Source organism: Octopus sinensis, unplaced genomic scaffold (genome assembly GCF_006345805.1).
Source record: "Octopus sinensis unplaced genomic scaffold, ASM634580v1 Contig18252, whole genome shotgun sequence".
Lineage (NCBI taxonomy): Eukaryota > Metazoa > Mollusca > Cephalopoda > Octopoda > Octopodidae > Octopus > Octopus sinensis.
Genome location: NW_021835681.1, coordinates 15,001 through 23,973, shown reverse-complemented (window position 1 = coordinate 23,973; position 8,973 = coordinate 15,001). Strand labels below are relative to the sequence as shown.

Genomic DNA, 8,973 nt, shown 5'->3' with positions numbered 1-8,973 from the left:
TGGTCAAAGGTACGTGTGAGCTTGTGTAGGTGAGTATAGACAATTTATTTAGTGTTTCTGTCTACCAGTTTTCGCCACAAGCCATTGGTCAGTTCATGACAAAGTACAAGACACTTGAGCAAGATGCTGTATAGTAAGACCGAAATCGTAAGATTGCGTAGACAACTTCTAATCACACAGCCATGGCTTTACCTAGAGAAGTTAACGTTAGTGAATTATGTTTTTCAGTCGATTCATTAGCAACTCTTCCGAAGTCGGCTCGTTGGTCTAGGGGTATGATTCTCGCTTAGGGTGCGAGAGGTCCTGGGTTCGAATCCCGGACGAGCCCATCAACTTTTTTTTTTTTTTTTATAGATATATGTAGTATGAGGAACATGGATTCATATTAGACAACGTGCTGAAACTTGAAATTTAAAACCGCCACCACTTTAAATACAACCGGTCAGATATCGTTGTGTGGGACCACAAAGAATAGATATGCTCTGTTGTGGAAATCAGCTACCTCATGGGTCCGGTTGTGGTTTGGAAGAATACAAGAGAAAGAGGACATCTATGGACCATTGATAAGGAAATTGCAAAACCAGTACCCAAGATACACTTCTAGCTTCATACCTATTATGACTTGAGCAACAAGATACATAACGGCCCGTCTGGAGCAAAGTATAGCTGAATTTAGCGTCTTGGGGAAGAGAATGAAAATCCTTAATTTATATTCCACAAATAATCACGTTTCAGGTAGCTCGTTGGTCGAGGGACATTATTATCTCTTTGGGTGCGTGTGATCCCGGGATCGAAACCTGTACGATCCGTTCTTTATTTTAATAAAAAGTTTTAATGATACATCTTCGAGAGAAATATAGATTAATAAGAAGAATACATGCCACAGAAGTTTGCACATATTTAAAAGAAAACACTTTTTGTCTGCCTTTAAATTGACAAATACACCGCAGTTAGAGGTGTGTGTGTGTCTGTCTGTGGGTTTAGAGAATTTACTTAGAGTTTTTGTCGAGCATTTTCTATGACAACCATTGGTCAGTCCGTGGCTACACTACAAGACACTTGACCAATATGACGTGTAGCAAGACCAGATCTAAAGCCAAAGTCACGGGATTGCGTAGCGAACTTCTGTATCACACGTTTTTCAGTCGATTCATTAGACTCTGTAACTAAATCGGCTCGTTGGTCTAGAGGTATGATTCTCGCTTCGGGTGCGAGAGGTCCCGGGTTCGAATCCCGGACGAGCCCTCTTTTGTTTCTTTTACTTATAATGTATTTTGTACAAAGAGCATGGATTCATATTAAACAACATAGTGTTGTGGTCTTAGATTATTTTTCCCAATTGCCCACAAGTATTATCCAAGTAACTACAATAGGAAATTAAATTTGTAAAGAGGCCACAAGTACACAACGTTACCCTTTACTAAAGATTCTAGCAAGTAAAATTACATTTAAACCCCAAGTGCAAGGGCTTCCACCCCGGCTTCCACCCCGGCTTCCACTGGTCCACCCTTACATCCCACCACGTCTGAGAAACCTTTCCTCGGGTGCAAGCGGTCCCTTTCAATGAGTGCAAAAGATCACGGCCTCTCCTCCTAGACAAACTTTTTATTGCTTTGTGTGAACCAGCCTGATATGTGTGGCCATGCTGGAGCACAGTCACTGGTGTTTCGATTTTAACATATTTCCTTGAGAAGAATGCTTTTGCCTTTTCCGTTTATCTTTTTAAAATATTCCTCCAGACTTTACGTCTTATGATTAGGAGAAAAGTATAATTAAATCTATTAAGACGAATATCGCTGCTACATACATACAAACATACACACATGCATACATACATGCATACATACATACATACATACATACATACATACATTCATACATACATTCATACATGCATACATACATGCATACATACATACATACATACATACATACATACATACATACATACATACATTCATACATACATTCATACATACATACATACATACATACATACATACATACATACATACATACATACATACATACACACATAAATACACACACACGTACATAAATATATACATACATACAAACATGCAAATACTTGATTTCACATCAACAATAATTAAATTCACTGATACATATTTTCAATTGATTTCTTTGCCGTCGAACGCAGTTGGCTCGTTGGTCTAGAGGTATGATTCTCGCTTAGGGTGCGAGTGGTCCCGGGTTCGAGTCCCGGACGAGCCCATCAACTTTTTTTTTTTTATAGATATGTAGTATATGAGGAACATGGATTCATATAGACAACGTGCTGAAACTTGAAATTTAAAACCGCCACCACTTTAAATACAACCGGTCAGATATCGTTGTGTGGGACCACAAAGAATAGATATGCTCTGTTGTGGAAATCAGCTACCTCATGGGTCCGGTTGTGGTTTGGAAGAATAACAGAGAAAGAGGATCTATGGACCATTGATAGGAAATTGCAAAACCAGTACCCAAGATACACTTCTAGCTTCATACCTATTATGACTTGAGCAACAAGATACATAACGGCCCGTCTGGAGCAAAGTATAGCTGAATTTAGCGTCTTGGGGAAGAGAATGAAAATCCTTAATTTATATCCACAAATAATCACGTTTCAGGTAGCTCGTTGGTCGAGGGACATTATTATCTCTTTGGGTGCGTGTGATCCCGGGATCGAAACCTGTACGATCCGTTCTTATTTTAATAAAAAGTTTTAATGATACATCTTCGAGAGAAATATAGATTAATAAGAAGAATACATGCCACAGAAGTTTGCACATATTTAAAAGAAAACACTTTTTGTCTGCCTTTAAATTGACAAATACACCGCAGTTAGAGGTGTGTGTGTGTCTGTCTGTGGGTTTAGAGAATTTACTTAGAGTTTTTGTCGAGCATTTTCTATGACAACCATTGGTCAGTCCGTGGCTACACTACAAGACACTTGACCAATATGACGTGTAGCAAGACCAGATCTAAAGCCAAAGTCACGGGATTGCGTAGCGAACTTCTGTATCACACGTTTTTCAGTCGATTCATTAGACTCTGTAACTAAATCGGCTCGTTGGTCTAGAGGTATGATTCTCGCTTCGGGTGCGAGGAGGTCCGGGTTCGAATCCCGGACGAGCCCTCTTTTGTTTCTTTTACTTATAATGTTTTGTACAAAGAGCATGGATTCATATTAAACAACATAGTGTTGTGGTCTTAGATTATTTTTCCCAATTGCCCACAAGTATTATCCAAGTAACTACAATAGGAAATTAAATTGTAAAGAGGCCACAAGTACACAACGTTACCCTTTACTAAGATTCTAGCAAGTAAAATTACATTTAAACCCCAAGTGCAAGGGCTTCCACCCCGGCTTCCACCCCGGCTTCCACTGTCCACCCTTACATCCCACCAAGTCTGAGAAACCTTTCCTCGGGTGCAAGCGGTCCCTTTCAATGAGTGCAAAAGATCACGGCCTCTCCTCCTAGACAAACTTTTTATTGCTTTGTGTGAACCAGCCTGATATGTGTGGCCATGCTGGAGCACAGTCACTGGTGTTTCGATTTTAACATATTTCCTTGAGAAGAATGCTTTTGCCTTTTCCGTTTATCTTTTTAAAATATTCCTCCAGACTTTACGTCTTATGATTAGGAGAAAAGTATAATTAAATCTATTAAGACGAATATCGCTGCTACATACATACAAACATACACACATGCATACATACATGCATACATACATACATACATACATACATACATACATCATACATACATTCATACATGCATACATACATGCATACATACATACATACATACATACATACATACACAACATAATACAACATTCATACATACATTCATACATACATTACATACATACATACATACATACATACATACATACATACATAATACATACACACATAAAACACACACACGTACATAAATATATACATACATACAAACATGCAAATACTTGATTTCACATCAACAATAATTAAATTCACTGATACATTTTCAATTGATTTCTTTGCGTCGAACGCAGTTGGCTCGTTGGTCTAGAGGTATGATTCTCGCTTAGGGTGCGAGTGGTCCCGGGTTCGAGTCCCGGACGAGCCCATCAACTTTTTTTTTTTTTATAGATATATGTAGTATGAGGAACATGGATTCATATTAGACAACGTGCTGAAACTTGAAATTTAAAACCGCCACCACTTTAAATACAACCGGTCAGATATCGTTGTGTGGGACCACAAAGAATAGATATGCTCTGTTGTGGAAATCAGCTACCTCATGGGTCCGGTTGCGGTTTGGAAGAATACAAGAGAAAGAGGACATCTATGGACCATTGATAAGGAAATTGCAAAACCAGTACCCAAGATACACTTCTAGCTTCATACCTATTATGACTTGAGCAACAAGATACATAACGGCCCGTCTGGAGCAAAGTATAGCTGAATTTAGCGTCTTGGGGAAGAGAATGAAAATCCTTAATTTATATTCACACAATAATCACGTTTCAGGTAGCTCGTGGAGAGGGACATTATTATCTCTTTGGGTGCGAGTGATCCCGGGATCGAAACCTGTACGATCCGTTCTTTATTTTAATAAAAAGTTTTAATGATACATCTTCGAGAGAAATATAGATTAATAAGAAGAATACATGTCGCAGAAGTTTGTACATATTTAAAAGAAAACACTTTTTGTCTGGCTTTAAATTAACAAATACACCGCAGTTAGAGGTGTGTGTGTGTGTGTCTGTCTGTGGGTTTAGAGAATTTACTTAGAGTTTTTGTCGAGCATTTTCTATGACAACCATTGGTCAGTCCGTGGCTACACTACAAGACACTTGACCAATATGACGTGTAGCAAGACCGGATCTAAAGCCAAAGTCACGGGATTGCGTAGCGAACTTCTGTATCACACGTTTTTCAGTCGATTCATTAGACTCTGTAACTAAATCGGCTCGTTGGTCTAGAGGTATGATTCTCGCTTCGGGTGCGAGAGGTCCCGGGTTCGAATCCCGGACGAGCCCTCATTTGTTTCTTTTACTTATAATGTATTTTGTACAAAGAGCATGGATTCATATTAAACAGCATAGTGTTGTGGTCTTAGATTATTTTTCCCAATTGCCCACAAGTATTATCCAAGTAACTACAATAGGAAATTAAATTTGTAAGGAAGCCACAAGTATACAACGTTAAACTTTACTAAAGATACTAGCAAGTAAAATTACATTTAGACCCCAAGTGTAAATGCTTCCACCCCGGCTTCCACTGGTCCACCCCTACATCCCACCACGTCTGAGAAACCTTTCCTCGGGTGCAAGCGGTCCCTTTCAATGGGTGAAAAAGATCATGGTCTCTCCTCCTAGACAAACTTTTTATTGCCTTGTGTGCACCAGCCTGATATGTGTGGCCATGCTGGAGCACAGTCACTGATGTTTCGATTTTAACATATTTCCTTGAGAAGAATGCTTTTGCCTTTTCCGTTTATCTTTTTAGAATATTCCCTCAGACTTGACGTCTTATGATTAGGAGAAAGATATAATTAAATCTATTAAGACGAATATCGCTGCTACATACATACATACATACATACATACACACATGCATACATACATACATACATACATACATACATACATACATACATACATACATACATACATACATACATACATACATACATACATACATACATACATGCATACACACATACATACACACACACGTACATAAATATATACATACATACAAACATGCAAATACTTGATTTCACATCAACAATAATTAAATTCACTGATACATATTTTCAAGTGATTTCTTTACCGTCGAACGCAGTTGGCTCGTTGGTCTAGGGGTATGATTCTCGCTTTGGGTGCGAGAGGTCCCGGGTTCGAATCCCGGGCGAGCCCATTAACTTTTTTTTTTTAGATATACGTAGTATGAGGAACATGGATTCATATTAGACAACGTGCTGAAACTTGAAATTTAAAACCGCCACCACTTTAAACACAACCGGTCAGATATCGTTGTGTGGGACCACGAAGAATAGATATGCTCAGTTGGGGAAATAAGCTACCTCATGGGTCCGATTGTGGTTAGAAATATACAAGAGAAAGAGGACATCTATGGACCATTGATAAGGAAATTGCAAAACCAGTACCCAAGATACACTTCTAGCTTCATACTTATTATGACTTGAGCAACAAGATACATAACGGCCCGTCTGGAGCAAAGTATAGCTGAATTTAGCGTCTTGGGGGAGAGAATGAAAATCCTCAATTCATATTCCACAAATAATCACGTTACAATTAGCTAGTTGGTCGAGGGGCGTTATTCTCTCTTTGGATGCGAGTGATCCGGGGATCGAAAACTGTGCGATCCGTTTTTCATTTTTAAAAGTGTTTTAATGATATATCTTCGTGAGAAATATAGATTAAGAAGAATACATGCCACAGAAGTTTGCACATATTTTAAAGAAAAAACTTTTTGCCTGACTTGAATTTAACATACACTGCAGTTAAAGGTGTGTGTGTGTGTTTAGAGAATTTACTTAGAATTTTTAGTCTAGCATTTTCTATGACAACCATTGGTCAGTCCTTGTCTACACTACAAGACACGTTATCAAAATGACGTGTAGCAAGACCAGATCTAAAGCCAAAGTCACGGGATTGCGTAGCGAACTGCTGTATCACACATGTTTTTCAGTTGATTTATTAGACTCTGTAACTAAATCGGCTCGTTGGTCTAGAGGTATGATTCTCGCTTCGGGTGCGAGAGGTCCCGGGTTCGACTCCCGGACGAGCCCTCGTTCGCTTTCTTTTATATCTCTACTAATAAAATATTTTGTATGAGGATCATTGATTCATATTAGCCATCCTGTTTTAGTTTTCAGATTTTTTTCCCTACAACATTACGTCTAATTTCAGACCTTGAACTAGAAGAGAAAATTAAATTTTATAAAGATTCCACAAGAATACGATGATAGGTTTTACTATAGATTCTCTCAACTAAAATCACATTTAACCCCAGCGAATTATAATTTTCAGTTGACTCATTAAGCCCGTAAGAGAACTCGGCACGTTGGTCTAGAGGAATGATTTTCGCTTTGGGTGCGAGAGGTCCCGGGTTCGAATCCCGGACGTGCCCTATTCCCTCCTTTTTTTTTATATAATGTATTTTGTATGAGGAGCATGGATTCATATTAAAAACACATGCTGATGTGGTTTTTAAATTTTCTTCCAGCAGCATTATATCCGATATTATACAAAGTTACCAGAAGAGGAAATAAAATTTATAAAAAGGCCACAATATATAACGTTAGACTTTACTAAAGATTCTAGCAACTAAAATTACATTTAACCCCCAGCTGCACGTGGTTTCAACCCAACTTCAACTGGTTCACCTCACCTCCCACTTCGTGTGAAAAGTCTTTCCCCGGTGGCGAGAGGTCCCTTTCCAAGGTTGGAAAAGGTCTCGGTTTCCCTTCTCAGGCGAACATTTTATTCCTTTGTGTGCTCCAGCCAAATGTGTGTGGCCATGCTGGAGCACCGCTAATGGTCTTTTTTCTTTTAACATATTTCCTTGAGAAGAATGTTTTTGCATTTTCCATTTATCTTTTTAAAATATGACCCTAGACTTTATATCTGATGATTTGGAGAACAATGTAAATAAATTTACATTTACAGCAGGAGTGGCTGTGTGGTAAGTAGCTTGCTAACCAACCACATGGTTCCGGGTTCAATCCCACTGCGTGGCATCTTGGGCGAGTGTCTTCTGCTATAGCCCCGGGCCGACCAATGCCTTGTGAGTGGATTTGGTAGACGGAAACTGAAAGAAGCCTGTCGTATATATGTATATATATGTGTATATGTTTGTGTGTCTGTGTTTGTCCCCCTAGCATTGCCTGACAACCGATGCTGGTGCAAAAGAGACCGATAGAATAAGTACTGGGCTTACAAAGAATAAGTCCCGGGGTCGATTTGCTCGACTAAAGGCGGTGCTCCAGCATGGTTGCAGTCAAATGACTGAAACAAGTAAAAGAGTAAAAGAGTAAATCTGTAGAGACGAACGTTGCTGCTAAATTCATACATACATACATACATACATACATACATGATGGCCGTCCACTCGTGACCGAGGAAGACCATTGCCGACCTTCAGGAACATTGTGCGCTCTAGGACTAACTTATATTTTGCATTTGCGGCTCCGTTGGTGGCTAATGAGACCTGCTCTTGACAAGCATACACGACTGCACACATTGCTGACCAAGCTTTCCTCATTCACTATACGAGATGTGCGCTTTCGCGCAGCTCGCTTAAGTTCTTCATGCTGGATACGTGCTCTCTCAAAAGTGTCGATCCCCTCCTTAACCTGCTTCCTCCATCTGTGGCGATGACAGGCATTGTTCTCCCAGTCAGCGCCCTGCATATCACAGTCCTTTAATGAGGACTTGACACATTCCTTACATACATACATACATACATGCATACATACATGCATGCATACACGCGACTTCTTATTACAGAGCCACAATAATTAACTTCAGTGATTGATGTTTTTCAGTTAATTCTTGAGCTGGTTGCTACAGTTGACTCGTTCGTCTAGGATTATGATTCTCGCTTTGGGTGCGAGAGTTAAGTGTTTTCATGATACATCTCCTGATGACGCAGTTTGCAGATTAAAAAGAAAAATACTCTTATACCCGACGTTAAATTAACAAATAAGAATGTCCTAGTCAGAAACATGCATGTGTGTGTGTGTGGAGAGAGAGAGAGAGAAAGAGAGAGAGAGAGAGAGAGAGAGAGAGAGAGAGAGAGAGAGAGAGAAAGAAGTGGCTTAGGGTTTTCATCTACTAGTTTCTATCACAAGCCATTGGTCAGTTCGTGGCTATACTACACGACACTTGACCAACATGCCATATAGTATGACACTGGGATCGCTCAGTGTGAAACAGCGATACTTG

At 39.4% G+C, this 8,973-nt stretch overlaps 9 non-coding genes across 9 annotated transcripts; all 9 read left to right on the top strand.

Moving 5' to 3' along the window:
* The first annotated feature begins 256 nt into the window (after positions 1–256).
* Trnap-agg lies at positions 257–328 on the top strand. Its single transcript has one exon. It is a non-coding gene; the product is annotated as a tRNA-Pro (tRNA).
* Positions 329–1,173: 845 nt separating this feature from the next.
* Positions 1,174–1,245, top strand: Trnap-cgg. Its single transcript has one exon. It is a non-coding gene; the product is annotated as a tRNA-Pro (tRNA).
* A 918-nt stretch (positions 1,246–2,163) lies between these two features.
* On the top strand, positions 2,164–2,235 carry Trnap-agg. The gene has a single exon. It is a non-coding gene; the product is annotated as a tRNA-Pro (tRNA).
* Positions 2,236–3,070: 835 nt separating this feature from the next.
* Trnap-cgg lies at positions 3,071–3,142 on the top strand. Its single transcript has one exon. It is a non-coding gene; the product is annotated as a tRNA-Pro (tRNA).
* A 907-nt stretch (positions 3,143–4,049) lies between these two features.
* Trnap-agg lies at positions 4,050–4,121 on the top strand. The gene has a single exon. It is a non-coding gene; the product is annotated as a tRNA-Pro (tRNA).
* Positions 4,122–4,965: 844 nt separating this feature from the next.
* On the top strand, positions 4,966–5,037 carry Trnap-cgg. Its single transcript has one exon. It is a non-coding gene; the product is annotated as a tRNA-Pro (tRNA).
* An 810-nt stretch (positions 5,038–5,847) lies between these two features.
* Positions 5,848–5,919, top strand: Trnap-ugg. Its single transcript has one exon. It is a non-coding gene; the product is annotated as a tRNA-Pro (tRNA).
* Positions 5,920–6,743: 824 nt separating this feature from the next.
* Positions 6,744–6,815, top strand: Trnap-cgg. The gene has a single exon. It is a non-coding gene; the product is annotated as a tRNA-Pro (tRNA).
* A 269-nt stretch (positions 6,816–7,084) lies between these two features.
* Trnap-ugg lies at positions 7,085–7,156 on the top strand. Its single transcript has one exon. It is a non-coding gene; the product is annotated as a tRNA-Pro (tRNA).
* The last annotated feature ends 1,817 nt before the right edge of the window (positions 7,157–8,973 follow it).